This window comes from Anabrus simplex, chromosome 2, assembly GCF_040414725.1.
Source record: "Anabrus simplex isolate iqAnaSimp1 chromosome 2, ASM4041472v1, whole genome shotgun sequence".
Classification (NCBI taxonomy): domain Eukaryota; kingdom Metazoa; phylum Arthropoda; class Insecta; order Orthoptera; family Tettigoniidae; genus Anabrus; species Anabrus simplex.
The window spans coordinates 979756552-979779019 of NC_090266.1; the positions used below are offsets into that span (position 1 = coordinate 979756552).

The following is a 22468-nucleotide window of genomic DNA, read 5'->3' on the forward strand; positions in this document are numbered from 1 at the left end:
TAAACAGCAATGGCAGTTGTGAAGGTACCGTCAGTTATTCACAGAAGTGCTGAGCCACTCTAGTATTTACATAGATTAATCTGGAAAATTTACACACGAGGAGCTCGAAGGCTCAAAATATTTATGCTATAAAGTGAAAATTTTCGACCTACAGGTGAAGCTAGTAAGCGGGATGTAACCCCTTCTGGAATTAACACAGACAAAAAAAGAGAAGCCTTAACTTTCCCAAGTTATACAATATGCAGTGTTTCTAACCCCGAGAGTTTGTTTTGCGTCAGTCCAATTTGACCCTTGCAGGCTAATGAATCTTCAGCCATGATTGCCTCGCTCATCATCACAGTAGAAAGCAGTACACTGTTGTATAATTACCCCTATGCAACTAGTATGAAAGCTACCCTTGAAAAATAGATAAGATTTACAGAGGCACATGGCCCGCACTACTTTGTCGAAGAAAGAGAAAATGAGGTTTAAATCTACAAGGCCGAAAGTACACAGTGAAATGGAGGCGATGTTCAAGCACTCCAAAATAATTTGAGAGGCAAGATCCCTAAGAGGGCATCCAGTCCTGTGACACAGAGGCTAATCAAATGTTACCGGGTGAAATTTTAAGCCGAAAAACCGAAAGAAAATTCAGATGGTTGGAAGCTTAGTCACCCTACACAAATTTAGAGGAAGGTTAACAAGTGTAAACACTCATGCTTTCTTACATTTCAACTACTTCTGCAGGGAGAAATAAAAATCTAAAAATCTAAAGATGAAAAGTCACATTTGTTCCTGAAAGAAAAAGCCGTACATTTAATTAGAGAACGGAACTGGCGACCTAACAGTTACATACTAAGGGGACATAGAAATCTTCCCTAGCTTCACACGCAATAGATCCCTTAATAAGATACTGTAGACTGGCATATCTTGTTTATTTATGATGTCATGATGCTGAAATCCTGCCTCTCTCTCTCCTGAAAGGAGATTTCCTCTCTCCTTAGTCCATAGTACACACACTAAAGTTGCCACAAGATCAGACAGAAAATCCTCAAAGCTTGTGTCTTTTGGCAGAACCATCTGGATATTTTAGTGAACACTCTTTTGATTGGATTGGATAATATTCATATCAGATATTCTGATAGGTGATTTAGCTTGTTATCGCGCCTCTGGAGAGGTGGATTGAGAAAATTGCAGTTTAGGAAACTTCAGATAATTAAAATAAACAATGGAAGAACAAAAGTCTGAATAAGATCTAAATACAAACATTCTCTCTGACAAGCAATGGCATCTGGACTCCAGATTAGGTAACATTTTGGTGTCAGAGGCATCTAGACCTCAAATGGAAAAGCTCACAGTTTTTTGTAGAGACCGATGCATAGTCGTAGAATACACAGTTTAAAATTCACCAGAAGGCCTTGCTCATGTCACAATTCTTCTCCTCCTCCTCCTTCTTCAAGGTGGCATTAAATTTCCTCTCGTTTTTCAAATATTCCAGTTGATTTGACTGATCAGTTATTTGCATTCCTGTAGAAACCTACCTAGTCCTGGGAGTCTGATGTTGCTTCTAGGCCACCAAATATGGTAAAATGTTTTGACTTAATACAAATTTCATTGTACTTTTTCAGGTGTTTGTAACTTGACTTTGTAGGTGTGATCTGATTGCTTTTAAAAGGGAGGGATTCTGTTCTCAATGACATATGCTGCCATGGTTTGAAACTACATATTTTCTGAGTATTTACCTTTATCATTAGATATTTTTCACACAGGAATCTTCAGTAAATTTCTCCTAAACATACTATTTAAAATGCCTCTTGAAGTATTGCCTTTCCATGGTTTCCCATTTTCACACCAGGCAAATGCCAGGGCTGTACCTTAATTAAGGCCACGGCTGCTTCCTTCCCCTTCCTAGGCCTTGCCTATCCCATCGTCGCCAAAGACCTATCTGTGTCGATGCGACTTAAAACAAATAGCAAAAAAAAGTATTGCCTGACACAAAATTTCAGTAACTTCAGCTGCTTTTCTTTTAAAACATTCAAAACCCTCAAATTATATGTGAAATTCCTATCATAGACATGATATTAATGTTATATAATAACTGATAACTGTTCTTTCGTTTATGTTAGTGACATACATGTGATGTTTCTATACAAACTTTGCGTGCTGTACCGCAATTATTTTCTGCAAATGCAATCACTGGTTATTGAAACAGTGCCCTGTAACTCCCGGTTTACTTACCCCTTGCTAACCACTGTTCACTCATGTATGTGAAAATAATTAGCACAGAGACCGGTATATGTTATAGACCATTTGCATGGCTTTCACATGGTTACTGCAAGGATACGGACAATGCTTGCATGCATGGAACAACGCTAAGCATAATATTTCTAGCAATCTTGTTAAGTAGTGTTGCCGCTGTATACAAGCTGATTACCAGACTTTGAAACACTAGGGCTTCGGCTGGATGGGTGTTGTTAAATATAATTTTTTTGATGGAAATCAATGTCCTGTGCTATTCCATTTACCCCAGCTTGACCATGCATTAAAAGATGCTGGTTTCAGAACATGCTGGCTACACAATATATCTTTAACATACCGTAGTTGCCTTAGTGGTAGGTCATTGGTGCAGATCGTTGTAAATTTTTGAATAAATTAAATGTTTTGAGAATACATTACAGAATTAAGCCCAACATCAGAAGTGATGTCTGGCTGGTTACCGCTGTATGGTAATGAGTAGACCATACAGCCAGTGTCTCGATGCCAAGTGTCGGGCGGCAGTAAATAACTCATTTCCCTAAAGTGACCAACGGCTTCAGATGGATTAGTTTCCTTAGTTGGGGGTGGTGGTCCTGTCAGTGTAGGAAATGACACTGGAAACCATCGAGTAGCGTATGATCCCAGGTTAGGAGTGGCTGCAATATGCGTCTGTACTTCATGTTGGGAGTGGCCTGATCACCTTCTGGCAGTACCTCTGAAATGCGTTTGGGAATGCCAACCCCATTGTAATAATAGACTAAAATATAAATGGCACTTTTAAATCAGCCTCCAAAACTGCTAGGGCATTCCCAGAAGCAACGCACAGTTCTTATGCTGGGAGAACTGTGAGAAGCAGGCAACCAGTAGAGAACGTTAGGTGGCAGTTTCTCATGACACTGACTGGAAAATCAGAAAAGGTGACTGATTTTATGGAGAAGGAGAATATAGCAATGTTGGGTCTGAGTGAGGTTAGGTGGAGAGGAAAGGAATAGTTGTAGTTAAGGAAGGGATACAAACTCTATTGGATAAGGCAAAGAATGGAAAGTGGATAATAAATAACAAGATCGTAGATTAGTATGTAAATAAAGTGAACTACATAAGTTAAGGGTAGAGCATGGAGTAAAGGATTTCATCCAAGGGTATGCACTCGAGACTGGATGCAAAGATGAAATGGATGAATTCCTGGAGACAATAGGGAGAGAAATAAGGGATATGGAAGTGACTTTCTTGGGAAACTTTAATGCAGTGGTGGGATGCAACATAAGAGGAATAGAAGAAATAATTTGACCTTTTGGATATGGAAAGAGAAATGAAGGAGAGAAGTTGGCAGATTCTTGTGTGAGAAATGGGTTAAGTGTGGGCAATACATGCTTCAGGAAGAAGAATAGTAGAAAGATTACCAAGATATGGATGGGGAAACAGAAGGATAAAGACATAAATTACTTCTTGGTGGAAAGAGCAAATAATAGACATTTGTTAGATGTAACAGCCTTGCCAGAAGTAGCCTTTGATGGAGACCATAAGGGTAGTAGCATAAATTAAAGTAGGAAAAACAGTGAAAAATGATAGAAGTAATACATAAGAAAATAAAAGTATGAGATTGAGATATCTAAGTTAAATAAAAATTCCAAAACAAATTGAAATACATGCCTAGAACTTAGTAGAATTGTGTGGAAGTGGAATGGGACATGTTCAAAGAGGCATTTGTAAGCTTTGCAGAGTGTGCTTTAGGGATAATAGCTGAAAGAGTGAAAAAGATACCATGTTGGAATGAGAGGTTAAAGGAAGCAGTGGAAAAATAAGAAGAAAGCTTGGCAATTATGGAATAGGGATAAAAGAGACATAAGTGGAAGAAAGTATCAGGAAATGTAAAGAAAGGTGCAAGAAAGTAGTAAGTTAAGAGAAGAAGAAAAGCTGGGAAGGATTTACATAAGAGTTGGAAGATAATGTGTAGAGTGGTAAAAGATGCTGCATATAAGAAGGAACAGAAAAGAGTCGACACAAAGCAGGTGTAAGGGAAAGAAGAAGAGATAAGTAAAGGATGGAAGGATTACTTTAACCTCTTCAGTGGCACGCCCGAGAAATTCTCGGGTGGCGCGCGCCTGCCCATAACGCCACCGCCCGAGAAATTCTCGTTTAGCTGCAGTGTTCATTTCGCGATCGCCCAATAATTTCTCGGGTACTCTAATCGTTTGGGGAAATGTTTTCAAGTATTCTCAACAGATGGCGGGAGGATTTCCAGTTGTATTCACGTAGCGTCTGGCTTAAAATATGCCTTATCTTCTCTACTTTACATATACAACCTCTGGCCAGCTGACGAGGTAAACAGAAATGGCGAGCGCGAAATGGAAGAGATGTTTGTCTGAAGACAAAATAAGGAACTACATCAAAGATGAATCACTAAGTGACATTAGTATTTCTGATAGTAGCTATAATGATTCTATTGATTCTTCAGATGATGACCTTAGTAATTCTAGTGAAAGTGAAGAAGATATTACATCAGACGCTAAGGTGATGGTAGATGTTGAATATACATTCGTTTGGAAAAAGTGTAAGCCTGGGGATAGTGTGCGACCTAATATTATTCCATTTACGGGAAATCCTGGTGTGAGGCTTAGCTTATTACCAGAGGTGAGTGCGATTGACTGTTTTGAACTGATTCTAACAGATGAAGTTGTAAATTTGACAGTGACCGAAAAAAATTCGTTGGCCCTATGCTAAAAGTGCATTGAAAACCTTGTAAATAAATCTCCGCATGGAAGGGTACGGTTTTGGAAAAAAGAAGCTCTTACAAAATTTGGCAATTTATTGCGTTAGTATTGCTGATGGGAATAATACAGAAGCCTGAAATAAAAATGCATTGCTCACAGGACAGTATAGGCCCTACTCAAAACACCAATATTTTATGAAACTATATCACAGGCCTACTCTAAAAAGTGTAAATAGAGTGTAAAGTAAGTTTTTATTAACCTTGAATAATATATGAATGTGTTCCCTTAATAATTGTTACTCATTCCTTGCTTCCTAAAAATAAATAAATTCCTCCGAAAAAACCTCACTTTTCTGGCATAGGAGGTCTGCCAAAACCTGCCACCGAAGGGGTTAATAAACTCCTGAATGTGAGAAGGGGTGTAGATGAGATGACAGAGGTAGTGTGTGAGGAGATAGAATCCGAGAGTGAAACCACAAGGGAAGAGGTGGAAACTACTTTCAAGCGAATGAAAGTGGGGAAAAGCAGCGCGATTGGATGAATTGTGTGTGGAAATGATAAAAGCAGCAGGACCTGTTGGTCTACAATGGCTGTATAGACTATTTTGATCTATTTGGAAAGAAAAATTGGTGCCAAATGACTGGAGTAAAGGAGTAGTAATACCTATAAAAAAGAGGCACAAGAAGATACATGATAATTATAAAGGAATCACGTTCATATCTCAGGTAGCAAAAGTATTTGAAAGCGTACTAGAAAAGAGAAAGAGAAGAAAGGAGGAAGGACAATTACAAGAGCAATATGGCTTTCGATATGGACGATTAACATTCAACCCCATCTTCAGTATTAGGCAGTCAATGGAAAAACATTAGCAATACGGAAAAGAATATGGTTATGACATTCCTTGATTTAGAAAAGGCTTACGGCAGTGTACTCAGAGAAAAGGTATGGAAAGTAATGCTGTGGAGAGGATTTGGAAAACAGATGATAGAATATGTTCAAGCAATGTACAAAAATTGTTGCAGCTGTGCCCAGACATGTAGGGAGAAAAGAGTGGTTTTGGAATGAAGCTGGACTCTAAGAATTGCCACTGTTATTAATAATGTTTATGGATGAAATTATAATGGAGACCAATGTAAAATATGGGACAGGGATTGAATGTTACTGAAGGTAATGCTGTTTGCAGATGATATTGTAATGTGGGGAGCAAAAGTAGAGGAAGTACAAGGGAAGCTTGGCACATTGTGATTATTGAAAATTAACATGGAAAAGAGTGACTGTGTTGTTGACTAGAGTAGCATGGGGAGGAAATTAATGATAAAAATAAAGCTACAAAACTTTGACATTTTAGAGGGCTTCAAGTACTTTGCTACTGCCTAATACCGACATGCAGCAGGGACGTGGACAGTGACAAGAAGGCAGCGGCATAAAATCTGGGCCAGCAAAATGAAATTTTTAATAAGTATGATATGGAAGGCAAGAAAGGACAGAGTAAGAAATGAGGATGTCGGGAAGAAAAACCATTTGGTAAAGGACGGGGAGGACAAGAGGGACACCCAGACTAAGGGGGTTGAAAATTCTGAAGAATAATGTAATTAGAAGAAGCCTTGATTGGATTTGAACACAGCTACAGAGGAACAATGATGATCAGATAGAGAAAGATGGAAAGATACCATAAACATCACAGCCTGACAGGAGCTGAATGAAGGAAATGATTGATGATGATGATGATGATGATGATGATGGATAACTGTTAGAGGACATATCTTTCAAATTCTGTTGCAGTTTCGTAGGATGGGAAATGAGCAAAGATTCTTTTAAAGATGATTTTCCCATTACCTAAGCTGAAATAATTGTATAATTGCATGACAGTTTGGTACTTTTCATTAAAGAACAAACTTAGTGAACTGACCTGTGCAGTTTGTGTCACGTATGTGTCAGCTTGCATTCAGGAGATAGTGGATTCGAACCCCACCAGTCAAAGATGGTTTTCTATGCTTTCTCATTTTCACACCGGGCAAATGCTGGGGCTGTACCTTAATTAAGGCCGTGGTTGATTCCTTCCCAGGCCTACTAGCCCTGTCCTATACAATCGTGGCCATGTGACCTACCTGTGTCGGTGAGACATAAATCTGTAAAGAAAAACTCATTAGTGAATTTCAATCATTTTTTATGTCAGCCAAGAAACTTAAATCACTTTCACTCTTCAAATAAATATTGCTGCCAGTGGCATTTATTATAACAGTGTTCTATTCAGTTACTACAGAAATGTATTACTTTAGACATTTACTGCTGTATTGAGTGTGCCAACACAAGTGTAGTCCTTGCGAAGCTGATGTTTGAAAATATTTTCTTTTTCTGGATGTTCTAATTAGGCATATGTAACCAAACACTCCTTTAGAAATTCTAAAACTCTCATAATTGCATATTATTTTGCAAGATAATATAGAATATGCTTAAACAACAGCATGTTCTGAAACTTCATACAGGCTATTATTAAGTTGGGCTCGCTACACCCAAAAGTCATTTTGTACTTTACTGTCAGGTTTTATTTAGGCCACCCCTAACCTGGGAACATGCAGCCACCTAAAGGAACTCTTCCACTCAAAACCGTTGGCCCATTTAGAGAATTTGGTTATTTACCGCAGTCCAACATTGCATCGAGTCTCTCCCTTTACGGTCTACTCCATCCCGTAGCAGGAAACCCTAGCCAGACCCAAAATTTTTACATTTGGAGTTGCAAATTATCACTCACTTTCAACATTACAACAAGCCTTTACAATAATTCAATAAATTCTTTCCTTTTCTCCTGTACTATATTTCACTCAAGTACTGGTAATTTTTCTGTCTCTTTGGATGAATGGTCAGCATAGGGGCCTTCGTTTCAGAGGGCTCTGGGTTCGATACCGGGTCAGGGATTTTATCTTTGTTTAATTCCTCTTTCTTGGTGGTTGGATGTTTGTGTTTGTCTTAATTTACATCTTCATTTACATACAACACATCACACTACAAATGATGATGATGATGATGATGATGATGAAGAAGAAGACTACTCGGGTACGTATACTACACTTGTTGCTTGTTTCTGATTGTGATAGTTTAAATCTTATCATTTTCAGAATTTCTTACCCCTGTTAGACAGCCTAGAAGTTAAACCAAAATCTTTATGTTGTAACAGTTTCTGTATGATTTTACTTCATTGTCCAAAGTTTCATGATTTGTCAATTAATCAACACCAATATATCTGATAGACAGTTACTTCTCGGAAGCAGTGAATGCATTTACGAAATTTTTGAAGAATGAAACACCCAGGTTCGTATAGTAATAGAACCATCATTAGGTAGTACATGCTTCTGGAACATACTGACCGTAGGGGATCTTCCGCATTTCTTAGATTACTTGCTTTCTCAGATTTTGTCCTTAGAAATAATTTTTCACCAGTATGTAAACTATGCTGTATGGAACACCATACCAGCCATTATGAAACTGTAGTGCCTGGACTCCTGGGGGAACCCGACAATAATCCATGGGGTCGGCAATAATAATGTAAGTTGTTAGTACTCTCAGAGCAAAATTTTATTTTATACATACAATTCCTAGATCATTATTTTTAATTTAGGAACTATGTCTTCACTGTTGAATAACTAACAGTCAGTTATCTTGTCTGATAGATGGTACAAGTTTGCAGGATATCATTAGTAACTCCTACTAAAGTTGCCAATAGATGGCATGGAGTGTCTTCATTGGTAGTTTGGTTTGGAACACTATAGTGCTGTTAATGGAGTGGGAGCTCAGCGCGCCTTCAGTTTATGCCTCTGGAGAACCTCCTATTGAATAACAAGCGTGCAGTTTGAACTTTGTATGGGAAAACGGAACGAGCATTTCTACATTAAATTAATAACTTCTCGCTGTTGTGCAAATCTGTGCCCCTTTGTTAAGGTAATACTTTAATTATTTGGTGGTGTTACAGATAGCATACTTACATTCAAACATAATTATGTATCAGAACCTCCAATTGAATGAAAAGCATGTAGTTTAAACTTTGTAGGGAAAAAAATTAACGAGTATTTTTACAGGACATTTATAACTTACCGCTATTATTGCGCAAAATTATGCCCCTTCATTAAGATAATACTCTTTTTGCAAGTTGCTTTACGTCACACCGACACAGATAGGTCTTATTGCGACGATGGGATAGGAAAGGGCTAGGAGCGGGAAGGAAGCGACTGTGGTCTTAATTAAGGTACGGCCCTAGCATTTGCTGGTGTGAAAATGGGAAACCGCGGAAAACCATCTTCAGGGCTGCCGACAGTGGGGTTCGGTATTACAGATAGCATTCGTACATGCAAACATAATTATGTATCAACAACAACAATAGTCTTTCTTCACACATAGCGTTTGTTTCCATACAGGAAGACAAGGACACAAGCCATTTCAGGGACCTCGCCAGAACAGGTTGTGATGTTTGGAACATCACAGCATGTGATAAATTATTGAACTGTCTAATTATTTGATAAGATGTATATATTTAATCACTGATAGGTCATTTTTAAATTAATATGTATGTATATATATAGGGTTTTGATCGTCCATTTCACATCATTTCATTTCTTTGTATCGCGGCTATAACGTGTTCTGAACAAACCAAATAATTGGGTAAAGTATTTCAACATCATTCATATTAATAGCTTGCAGTAAATTTTCCAATAGCCGTTGTGAGGTGACCAGAGTCAGCAGGCTAATTTCAGCCCATTTCTAGGAAAAGTACGTCATCAAGGTTACGAGAGACCTTACCCTATCCACCTCATGAAGAGTCAGTTGATACATTATGAACGCCCACTTTTCGAACTTCGCTACCTGACGCTTTATTTCAGTGGGAAAGTTCAGCCTATGTGAATGAACGTAATGAAGCAACGTGATGGATTCACAGCTATACATAGGAGAAGAGATGAGACCTTGAATCTTCCTGGACCGTGTGATATGGCTGATGGAAGGAGACTTTTGAACCTATATACGTCCAAGACAAGAGCTGGAGAGAACATTCTTATTCTCACTCTTAGACACTGAGACACTCTTGGAAGACACTCTTACTACGATTCTACGTCTGCACATCGAAGAAGATTTTAACTTAGTTCACTTCGCATCTGAGTAGTACCATAGGATACTACTCAAAAGTTACTCTCATTGGGACTTGTTATCTCAATGACGAGAGGTATAGTCAACAGGAGACCGGTTTTGACTAGTACAGGGAAGGAGAGCTTTTATTATGAATTTAGCTATGCTACTGTTCCGTAATACGGAAGAATACGAGTGTATTCTCTCCATGAACAAAACCCATGGTGGTTTTGCATTTAAAATTAGGACTCGTTACGACTTTATATAAGGAGTACATTAGGAAGTGTTAAAGGTAGAAAAGCAGAAGTAGGACTGGAATCCAACAACAGATGACGCAGCCGGTACGAGAGATCCACCCATCATCAGCTTCAAGATAACAGAGTCTACATATGGTAAGCTAAAAGCATAAGTTACTGCAAGTCTTCGCGCAACAGTCCATTTTCTTAGAGTTAATTTCATTAAATTTTTCTTTTGCTTCCATTAGTTCAGATTTCGTTAATACGCCGTTACGTCACGTTTTTCATCCTAATAAATAGATGTTTTAATTTGCATGTTCTGAAATTATTATTAATGATCCTTAAATTCCAAGTTACTGTACTTAATGGTTAGTGTCCCATCACCCTTCCCCCTGGGAGTTTCTTGAGTCTCATGACGTATTATTGTTATTGTTGTTATTATTATTATTATTATTATTATTATTATTATTATTATTATTATTATTATTATTATTATTATTATCAACTATTGTTTTCAAGCCATAAGCTTGAAGGCTGGCGCCCATGGGATATCGTTTATTGAGAAACAATGAGATATCATTTATTTATATTACTATTAAAGTGACCCGCCACGTTATAATACTGTCACACATCTGTGGGCTGAGTGGGTACATCACAAGGTGTTGCTGGTACTGAAAGATAATGCTGGTACTTTCATTTTTATTGGTCCAATATGTCACTGGATAGGTAGTCAAAGGCATGGTAGCCTTTTCATTGTATTGACGCACGTTTATCGCTCATACCTCGGTCACTTTCATATTGTCAAAGCCAAGGATGAAACCGAGACAGGTCAATGAAAGTAACAAATGGCTCTTTTTTTTTTTTTTTTGCTAGGGGCTTTACGTCGCACCGACACAGATAGGTCTTATGGCGACGATGGGAGAGGAAAGGCCTAGGAGTTGGAAGGAAGCGGCCGTGGCCTTAATTAAGGTACAGCCCCAGCATTTGCCTGGTGTGAAAATGGGAAACCACGGAAAACCATTTTCAGGGCTGCCGATAGTGGGATTCGAACCTACTATCTCCCGGATGCAAGCTCACAGCCGCGCGCCTCTACGCGCACGGCCAACTCGCCCGGTACAAATGGCTCTAGCCATACCAGAAGACATAGTGCACTGAAAACACTACATCTTGCCAGCAAGGGCTCAATAAACGTACGCTAAGAAAATTACCAGAATTAGTTTCGCCAGTCGGAAGAACCTTATACTTATTTTTAAAAAAATTAAAAATGCATCAGCAGTCAAGGAAACTGTTGCCGCATAAGTGACATCTTGCACAGTAACGTCTTTCACTTCAGTGTACATGCACTATAATATGTCCTATGGAAAGAAAAAAGTTTAGGCAAGAAATAATATGTATAAACCTTCATGAGGAATGACACTTCAGATAAAAGGAAAGTATGCAAACCACAAATATTTAATAGGAAAGTGTACATCGGAAAGACATTCGGTTAACTCAAGTGACATTTCTCCCCTCTAGAGAAAAGTATGAAAGGACATTACCTAAATTTTGTGTGCTCTATGGACCTAAAGGTTTCTTGTCTAACTCTGTCAAATGAGTGAAACTTCCCACAGGGCATGAATATACAAATCTATAAGGAATATTTCTTGAAGTTGTTTCCACGTACATTACCTGCTTGAAGGATACTTGACTAGATATATTTAGTTACATTTTATATCGTTTGATGACATGGTATGGGGTATCAGGTGAAGAGCCCCAACAAAGGCCCAAAATTACTACTGGCTAACACAAGAATGAAATATTATGAGAGCCTTAACAATTTCCAGTTTTTCAACATTCTCTGGGATGTATTTTGATACCGGCAAGTTAGATGAGTTTTCATCTCACCATTGCAATTTGTATGGAAGTGCTTCAAATGGTCATTGGGCTTGGAGGTACCTCCACCCAAGGAGTATGACCAGCCACACAAACCACATTTGGCTTTCCTTCTCGAAGAAAGTCCAGACTTCTGATTTCAATTTTGGCATTACTAATGTAATTAAAAGCACTGTATTATAAAGTGTGCAACAATCAGATCTGAAGTAATACTGAAGATAACGTCTGCATTTGAAAAATGTACCTGCTTTCAATAAGCAGTACCGAACTCGATAGCTGCAGTCGCTTAAGTGCGGCCAGTATCCAGTAATCGGGAGATAGTGGGTTCGAGCCCCACTGTCGGCAGCCCTGAAGATGGTTTTCCGTGGTTTCCCATTTTCACACCAGGCAAATGCTGGGGCTGTACCTTAATTAAGGCCACGGCCGATTCCTTCCAATCCCTAGGCCTTTCCTATCCTATCGTCGCCATAAGATCTATCTGTGTCGGTGCGACGTAAAACAAATAGCAATAAGCAGTCTCAGGCTTGGCTGGGCTCGTGTGCGTGTCTGCCGGCTAATTAGGCTTCCATCGTGCATCAGCACTACAGAGCGAGGCTGGACTTGTTACGTCACAGGGGCCACATCAAGGCAGCTTGGCTAACAGGGCTTAGTTTCCTTTACAGGTTGGGCTTGTTAGGGCTGGTGTTCCGGCCAAGCTGGCTGAGTGGCTGATTACTGGCGTGCTGTGTTCACTAACAGTTTGCACCTTTCCCTTCTGAGTTAAACGAAAGAGATATTTGCTGTTGTTTTGTAAATAATGTAGTTGTAATAATCAAGATTGACCACCACCGTAGTCTCAGGATAGCTTTCTTGCTCCTCATCGGCATCCACGTTCCATTCCCGGTACCAGATGGAACCAAATGAGTATGTCTTGTATTGTTGGACTCCTGTCTCCTTTCAAATCATCTGTGGCGTTTTTTGAATGGTTGTAGGAAGTAAATCAAGTCAATTATGAGTTCTTTACTGATCGTTTCCACTTTATATCTCACTTCTACTTTCTCTTTTTTGCCTGCAGTTGCAACTGATAGGACCTAAATCATTTCACCATACTGGTTATGTACAGATTTTAGCATGATCCACTTAGTATTCCGTCTTTCTTTTACATCCTGATACAGAGTACATTCAACATGACTAACTAAACCTGTACGTTTGAAATAGCTCACAACTTTCTGTTTCTCCTTAATTATTTATTGTACGTTCTGCACCCGAGAATTACGACAATTATCTTAAAATGTGTACCGCAACACCGTATTTAAACAATGCCCCACACAATGTATTCACGTAAGGCCTTCATGAACTGTTAAGGCCTTCCCAATACTCGCACCATGATCTGTTAAATGTAATCCTTTGTAGTTTTGTCAGCAGAATTTCTGATGCAGCACATATTTTGCGTGCGTGCGTGTGTGTGTGTGTGTGTGTGCGCGTGCGTGTGTGTGTGTGTTTTTTTTTTCTTTAATGTTGTTTTCATCAGACTTTGGAGTATCGGGGAAGAGGCAGGTTAAAAAATCTCCATTTTTTTATTGCCCACTCATTAACGTAGTAAACCGTAAGGGAAATATGATTATTTTGCAGTTATCCATCCATATGTCTGTAGTTGCAGCATAAGAATAACACTGCACTGTGTCACGAACGTCGGGTATAATAGAGCGACGAATGTCATTGGCCACTTCATGACTTGAACTTCATTGGCGGTTTTCCATCACTTGTCACACTTCACTCTGTCCATGTTTCCTCTCTAACTTAGATTCTCATGTTTTTCGCTCTGCTCTTAACCATTTATGATGGTGACTCTTCAGAGACAGACATTCAGTTCTTAATTTTTAACACAGTGATTTCGCCCTGTTTTTTAATTGTATCACACTGCAAAATTTTTAGACTAAGAGGTCCATAACCTCACTATATGCACTTATTGTTTGTTTCCATCTTATCTTATTTTTCATTTTTCTTCACACTTTTTAACTTAAGTTATGTAAAAATGTTAACTTTTTTCACTGAAGATGTCTCAAACGAGTTGATTATTACTCCATTTAATGATGGAAATGTGTATATATTGAATTGGTTTTTTATTTCCGTCATGTGTCTTTTGTTTTTCATTTGTTCATCATGTTTTAACACATTTTTAGCTTCTATTATGTAAATAATTTTAACCCCCTCTTTTCACTGAAGATGGCGCAAACGAGTCGAAACATGTTTGACATTTATTACTCCATCTAATGATGGAGATATGCATGTATTGAATAGGACACATTAAATTTTTTCTTTGTAAAGTGAAAACAGTCAATAGTACTATGGTACTTGAATACCGAGCGGAGTGGCTGTGTGTGTTGATGTGCTACGGCTATGGAACCAAGCTCTGCCTGCATTGGGTTGATGACTAGGTACGAGCCCCACTGTCAGCTGTCCTGAGAATGGTTTTCTGTGTTTTTCCATTTTCACTTCCAGGCAAATGCTGGGCCACTGCCAATTCCTTCCACCTCCTTACCCTATTTCATTCACCATAATTCATTTCATCCTCATTAGTTCCTCAACTGAGGTTGGCGTCAGGATGGACATCCACGTGTAAAATCAATGCATGTAATTTCATCTCACCTCATCCCCGACCCCATATCAGGAAACGGAACTGAAGGGCAGACAAAAGAACACTGTGGTACTTGAAAACATGAGTTGCCACTGGCCCTGTTCCTTTCCGTTCAGTCCTGTGCAATGTAAAAAATGAAGCAACTGATGGCCGCGCGCCTCCGATCGCTCCTTTCCTTCCGATGGGGCAAACCGTCTGGCAGTAGTACTGGAGAAGCGTATGTTTGTTGGAATTGATGCCCTCAACTGTTTGGCTCCTGTCCTCATTGCTATTGGACAGAATTATATTCTCTTGTGCTGATCCCCATTGTTGGCCGTCCTGAGAATGGTTTTTCCATGGTTTACTAAGGCGAACGACGGAACAGTTCCTAGTATAGGTCACAGCCACCAACCCCCTCACTTTTGCCGAACGTCTCTTTCACTGAATAAAATCTCCCTGGCCTGAGAGATGGCGTTGCCGTCTAGGAGGCCCGCCGTCCCCATCAAGGACGGAATGAAAATTTGTAGCAGCAGTTACGTAATCTTTCTTTGAATCTTATATTCAGCCCATATTCTTGTGAACAGCTGAATGTTTCTAGTGTTCTTAAGAGTGATGTTTGGTGTACTTTCCCTCGGAGCTTCCGATTCAGTTGTGCATGTTTTACAGTGCAGCACTTACAGACCTGAACTTCTCTGTCAGCTCATAACTAATCATCCTATTATTTTGGTCATGTCTTTTGCATTCTTGATTTACATCCAGAAATTAAAATAAAATTCAAATGTAAGTGAAATGTACTGTATTCTGGGACCAACGCAATGGAAATACTTTTATAATAATCAGTTGAATGTAATCAATATTAAATATTTAACCTATTAAATTTAAAATTTGAAGTCCACAACTACAGAAAGAAAGATACAAATAATTGATAATGATAATAAATAATAATAATAATAATAATAATAATAATAATAATAATAATAATAATAATAATAATAATAATATCATCATTGTAATAATGATGGAGAAGTGCATCAAAATACCTTCAGTGCTTTTCTTTATCAAGGTGTATGTGATATTGTTCTTCAGTCTACAACAGGACACAAAGACAGATGTAACATTGTGCGCTGTTATACTCCGCTGACTTCATTGGCATAGTTATACAGTAGCCTACATCATTATTTGGTCGGTCATGAAGCTACTTGGAAAAATCAGAACTTTTGTGATTGCGATTTAGCCTGAAATGTCAATTTAATGGAATTAAATAAATGCATTTAAATGATTTGAAGGAAAGCTGTTGTACTTTTATTGCAACACAAGTAAGATAGGCAGAGTGAGTTGGCCGTGCAGTTAGGGTCTTGCAGCTGTGAACTTGTATTCGTGAGATAGCAGGTTTGAATACCACTGACAGCAGTCCTGAAGATGGTTTTCCGTTGTTTCCCATTTTCAAACCATGCAAATGCTGGGGCTATACCTTAAGACCACGGCCGCTGTCTTCCCGTTCTCAGTCCTTTCCTGTCCCTCTGTCGCCGAAAACCTTTGATGCACTTAAAGAAGTAGCAAAAATAAAAAATAAAAATTGGCACATTCTGCAGAAAAACAAAATGAAACTGCTCTAATTTACCTCCAATACATTAAAGAAATTAATGTTCTTGTATTTAAAAAGAGTTCTCAAAAACATAAAAGAACAGTGCCATAGTATTGTTATTTCTAATCAGGAAAATTAACTTATAGACAGCTTCAAATCCACTTGTTCCATTCTCCTGGATACAACTAGTAATGTAAGATTCTGCCGATTTATCATAGTAATGCACATATATTGTTGATGTCGATGACATGATTCACAATTTATGTCGTTGAGAAGACTTTAGCCCAGTTTTGAAAGAGTAAGAGCCTGTACCTGGTTGTGCAGGCTGCTAAATATTAGTTTTTTAAACTTTATTATTTCAGATTCGCCTAGTTTTTTTTTTTTTTGCATCCTCTATGCTTTCAAGTGATAGAAAAGCCAGTTTTTTAGTAATATAGATCTGTCAAATTTACTGCTCTTTGAACTGAACATACCTCAAAGACAGAAAGTTGCTTTTCCACTAAGTTCACAGTAGACATTCAATATTACTTCTTACAGTATCGCGGCCGGACCTGATAACCTTTAAATGTTGCTTGCTAACTTCTGTAATTTTTGTTCAGTTATTTTGTGAGGAAGTCGTGTACTGCTCGGTCACCAGAACAGGGTCTGTTGCAGGACTGGGATCTTAAACACATCCGCCTGTACTGACTACTCCTCTGTTAGATTAAGAATATGTTAATACAGTACATTAGGTGTTATTCAACATGTTGTTTAACCAGTACTTCAGAACACTGCTTAATGAGTTAACTGTTAGCGTCCTCGACATGTTGTTTTACCAAATTCATATGGGCAAATGGGAGCTCATCTTTATTTTCCAGCCAACGAAAAATCAAGCTAAATCGCTGTTAATCCTGCAGGTGCATCCTGCACTAAACAGTGATTCGGTACTATAGGCCTATGTCAGGTGCATTTTCAGATTCGTAATTTTTAACGAGCCATATGTCTATGTTTGCGGTAAAGAAGTCTTGACAATATTAGAAACATGTAGTCCTATAAAACTAAAACAGTGAAATAAAATAAAATAAAATAAACTATACCATGCATTCATATTTTAAGCTCCTCACAGGTACACTTATCTGAGAAACAGTTCAATGTACTGTTATGTTTGTTGTGGGTATCCAGAGTTTGTATCTGCATGTGATATGAATTATTATATTTCAGTGTTAATCATTTTTTTTTTTCATATGCTATAAGTTTCATTTTTGATCCTTATTAACACCAGTTATGTATGATTTGGTTTTAAATGGTCCACCTATTCAATACACACACATGTGAATACAACTATATCTTAGTATCAGTTATATCCCAAATTTTTATTTTGGTACTAGTTTCGACCATTTTGGTCATCATCAGCCATCATAATCATTGGTACATAATTTAACACCGGAATCTGTCTAAAAACATGAACCCTAGATAAAATAAACACATGAAAACACTTTAAAAACACTTCAAATAAATCTGTGTAGTGATCTTGACAGTGTTACAGGTGTTACACACACCAGTATTAAATCAAGACTGTCATCGTTGATCCTGGCTACGCTACTGGTTCGAACCCCACTGTCAATAGCCTTGAAGATGGTTTTCTATAGCTTCCCATTTTTACACCTGGCAAATACTGGGGCTGTACCTTAATTAAGGCTACGGCCACTTCCTTCCAACACCTAGCCCATTCGTGTCCCAACATCACCGTCAATCTGTGTCGGTGCAACGTAAAGCAACTTGGAGAATATGAGAAATTTTACTTCTGGTGTTTATTCACTGTTATTCTATGTACTTGTCAATATGGACCAATTGCGAACCATTAAGGTTAAATTTGTCAAAATTTAGCCAAATCGATCTCTCATCAATTCGATTCAGTATCTCTTGATTTGTGATTTGATCTACCCATCTCATCTTCAGAATTCCTCTGTAACACCACATTCTAAAAGCTTCTATTTCCCTCCTTTATCTTTTATTAATTAGACTTAAGTCTTTAATTCAGAGTTCTTCTTCATGTTTCTTGCATATAAGACTTGCATTTCTTTTTGTATTTTGTATTTTAGTGTAATAGAAAGCTAAATCACACCCGACCAGAAAGAGTTTAGCCATTCAGAGAAAGTTTCAAACAGAAGGAGCTGAAATAAAAATTTTCAGTTGTAGATGCACACTTTGTTTTTAGTGACATTGTGCATTTCTTCTTAAATTTCTAATATTTTATGTAATATTTTCTTTTTTGTTTGAATTTTAAATACACAAGGACCTCGTTTATCCGGCCCTCATTAATCCGGATCTCCGGTTTATCTGGATCAAAAATAATAAAAAATTATTTTTACTTGTACAGTCTTTTACGGCGTCGACTCTTCTTGAATGTCTTTTCCACCAAGGATAGTTAACGACAGGAATGGGAAGTAATTCAGGTACGGTCTATCAATGGTACCGTCCCACTGTTCGCCTGGAATTGAGAAATGGAAACGGTGGAAAACCATTCCCAGGACGGCCAAGGTGGGATTCGAACCCCCGCTCTTCTGAATGCAACACACTATTAATTCACTGATGGTGAATTCGAAAATGAAACCAGCGGTCCATCAGAAGAAACAATGACTCACAGAGAAGCAACAATGCAGCTGGACAAACTGATGGCCTATCTAGAATCCTTGACTGAAACGACACCAGCAGAACTGTTGTTAGTAAAGCGTCTCCGTGATCGTGCTGCTCACAAAACGCTCTTCAAATGTAAAACAGAAAAAACTTGCACATTACTTTAGTGCATAAAACATAGTCATAAATGTACGAAAAGTGTTCTGATATTTTTTGTACAATTGGAAAATGTGTTACTGTATAACTTGTGTTAATAGATTGTATAACATGTACGTTATTTGTTTTTTAGTGTTTTCCAGATTATGTGGATTTTTGATAATCCGGATCAGTTCTGGTCCCACTTAATCCAGATAAACAAGATTCTTGTGTATTTTATTTAGATGACAATTCTTATACATTAATTATAACTTATTTAGAGTAATATCATTTTTAATTCTTTATGTAGGTGGCATTAAATCTGCAAATTATTAGTTGTAATGTTTGTACGTTGATGAAGAGAATAATTGAGGTTCTAGAAACATATACAACATTTTATTAATATAGATTAAATAACTTTTAAGGTAATGACGAGGTGGACATAGATCTTTACCAGTAATTTTCAGTGGTGTACTAGAACCATGGTTTGATGTGAAAGGCTGGTTTCTTCGAATTTGCTTCCATGTGAGGGCCATAATACTTCAGCAACGTTGATTAGACTCTCTCTGTTGAATTTGCCTTTAGAAAAAAAAAATGGCTTTCTATTTCTGGCTATTTTTAAAGTCATCTTCTACTGGGGTAATGCTGACTTGTCTTGTATCTCTTCCTGTAACAGTATGAAAATGAGAGACAAATAAAAATTACCAATCATATTGTTTGTAAAGGAGCCTCCATGGCTCAGACGGCAGCGCGTCTGCTTCTCACTGCTGGATACCGTGGTTCAAATCCCGGCCACTCCATGTGAGATTTGTGCTGGACAAAGCGGAGGCGGGACAGGTTTTTCTCCGGGTACTCCGGTTTTCCCTGTCATCCTTCATTCCAGCAACTCTCTCCATTCTCATTTCATAGCATCTATCACACATTAATATAAATTACTTTGGGAGTGGCGATCCCATCGTAAAAACAGCCTATATCTGATTCATTCATTACATCCCTGACCCGGTCAAAGACTGGAAAACAGGTTGTAGGTTTTCATTTTCATTGTTTGTAAAATAAACACAGGAATGAAAACTAAAATATGAATAAAAAATCAGTAAGTACTAAATACATAAAACAAAACATTCGGACACTGTTGAATTTCCACTCACTTTCGCCCGACAAAAAAAAAAAATCATCAATATCAGAGAAAGAATATTATTTTTTTTATAGAAGCACATGTAGGTGGTTTACTTGTTAAAATTACGTAAGATACAAACTAATGATGTATAATATTCAAACATATTAGAAAAAGAATAAGATTTCTTAAGTTTATTTGTAAACAATTAATTAGTGAATACATTGTCAGCATTTTCTTTAAGTGTTGTTTCATTAGCTTTGTGCTCTGTCAACTTCGTATTTCTTTCTTTGTCAGGTATCAGTCACTACTGATATGCATTTTGGGCAGTCACCCAGGTTGCAGATTCCCCATCTGTTGTTTTCCTAGCCTTTTCTTAAATGATTGCAAAGAAATTGGTAATTTATTGAACATCTCCCTTGGTAAGTTATTCCAATCCCTAACTCTCCTTCCTATAAACTAATATTCACCCCAATTTGTCCTCTTTGTGGCAGTATAAAGACATCAGTGGGAATGGATTGAAATTTTATTGTATTAAAAATTATTTTTTGTTGGATAAGATTTTATTCTGTTTAAACTTTTGGACTCGGAAGAATTGTTTCAATCTCGTAAACCTGGATCTATCCAGATCATTTTAAATTCTGTTTTACAAACTCTTATTTATGGGTTGTATAAAAATTATCATTAATCTGTGAATTTTATTTTTTCGTTTTTGATCTAATTATGTGTCACCGTGTACTATACTACACGTGCAGTTCTGGAAGTGCATTTCCTGTTGCATAAATGAAGACTTTTCTCGAACTGTGATAGCAAGAAAGAAGAGACTTTTGATTGGAGAAAATAAGAGTAAATGTAATTGGTGAGTGTGGAAGTCGAAGGTGAATTTTGCATTCTGATTGGTTCTGTTTGCACCATTTCCTGTTTCTCGATCTTACTCTGCCTCTTCAGTGGGAGCAAGGTAGCATCTGGTCTTTGATCATCTGACCATCTTAGCGAGCAGACGTGCTTGTCCTTCGGTCCCCTCGTGGGAAACCCGGTCTCAGGGTAAGCACTGATTCTATGTTTATTTCGGTTTTTAACTTCATTCAAATGTGATAATTTATCTTTTTCTGTTGCAGGAGTTTGCCCTCGAGTTTCACGTTCACTGATAAATTTATCGAAATAACTTCGCTTCTCAGCTAAGATCATATAATATTTGTTTGGAGGCAATACCCTTTTTCTTAACTTGTAGTGTGTTGTAATTATCCCTCAGGTTTGCTTCCCGGTATTTCTGTGTCACCTTGGATATGCACCGAAAATCTATGGACATTACCTGAGGAGTTATAGATGATGATGCAAGTTTACTGTATCTCTGTATTTGGTTTTATTTCTATACTTGTGTTGAATGGGACTAGCCCTCATTTTAGTCAACATGTATCGTCGGATTAGTGTAACTATAGGTTTAAATTTAGTGATTAAATTTCTTTTAGCGAACTGCGCATGTCTGCAGGCATGCTTAATAGTGATATCAACTATTGCTGCATATAAACACATCCAAACATTGGGAGTCAGTGCTAGGAAACATAATATGATTTCTGCTATGCAAAAACGGCTTGTGGAGTGTTTCAGGGGTGGGCTAACACAGGTTTCCTCAGACCTCTGTCAGGTCTTTCTAGCAACTGATATTCCTCTCTTTAAGCTCAACAATTTGAGACTTGAGAAATTTCCTTCACAAATACACCAATGAACATATTAAAGATGAAAGCACTTTACGCAAAACGTATGCCAGCCAGTGTTATGAGAAAGTAATGTCCATTATTCAGAAGTCTTTAAGAAATCAATATGTGTGAGTTAGTGTTGATAAAACAATGGACTCTGAAGGTCATTTCGTAATGAATATACAGTGGAACCTCGGATTGCGAGTAACTTGGTCTACGAGTGTTTTGCAAGATGAGCAAATATTTTAAATAAATTGTGACTTGATAAGCGAGTGAGGTTTCACACTACGAGCGTCACGTGTACATACGTTTCCACCTCCCCGGTGCCTTTGTTTTCCCCTCCCCTTGCCACTCTCTTTCCTGGGAAAGTGTGTGTAATCATTTCCCGCTCTGGACTTCAGTTGGCGTGCCTCGCTCACACAGTCAACACCGTACGAGTGAACATGTTTTGTTTCTGTCATCTGTGATATAACTGTTATGCAACGATGGGCCCTGTGAACGAAAAGAAGGCTAAAAAGGAATTCGGTTGGAAGAAGGAGATGATTACAGTAGATGAGTCT

The 22468-nt window shown here is 38.0% G+C and overlaps 1 protein-coding gene across 2 annotated transcripts in view; it reads left to right on the plus strand.

Annotated features, from left to right (window-relative positions):
• Atg1 (serine/threonine-protein kinase unc-51-like protein Atg1) overlaps window positions 1–22468 on the plus strand; it is a 431394-nt gene that overhangs the window by 113003 nt on the left and 295923 nt on the right. The gene's annotated exons all lie outside the window — the stretch shown is intronic.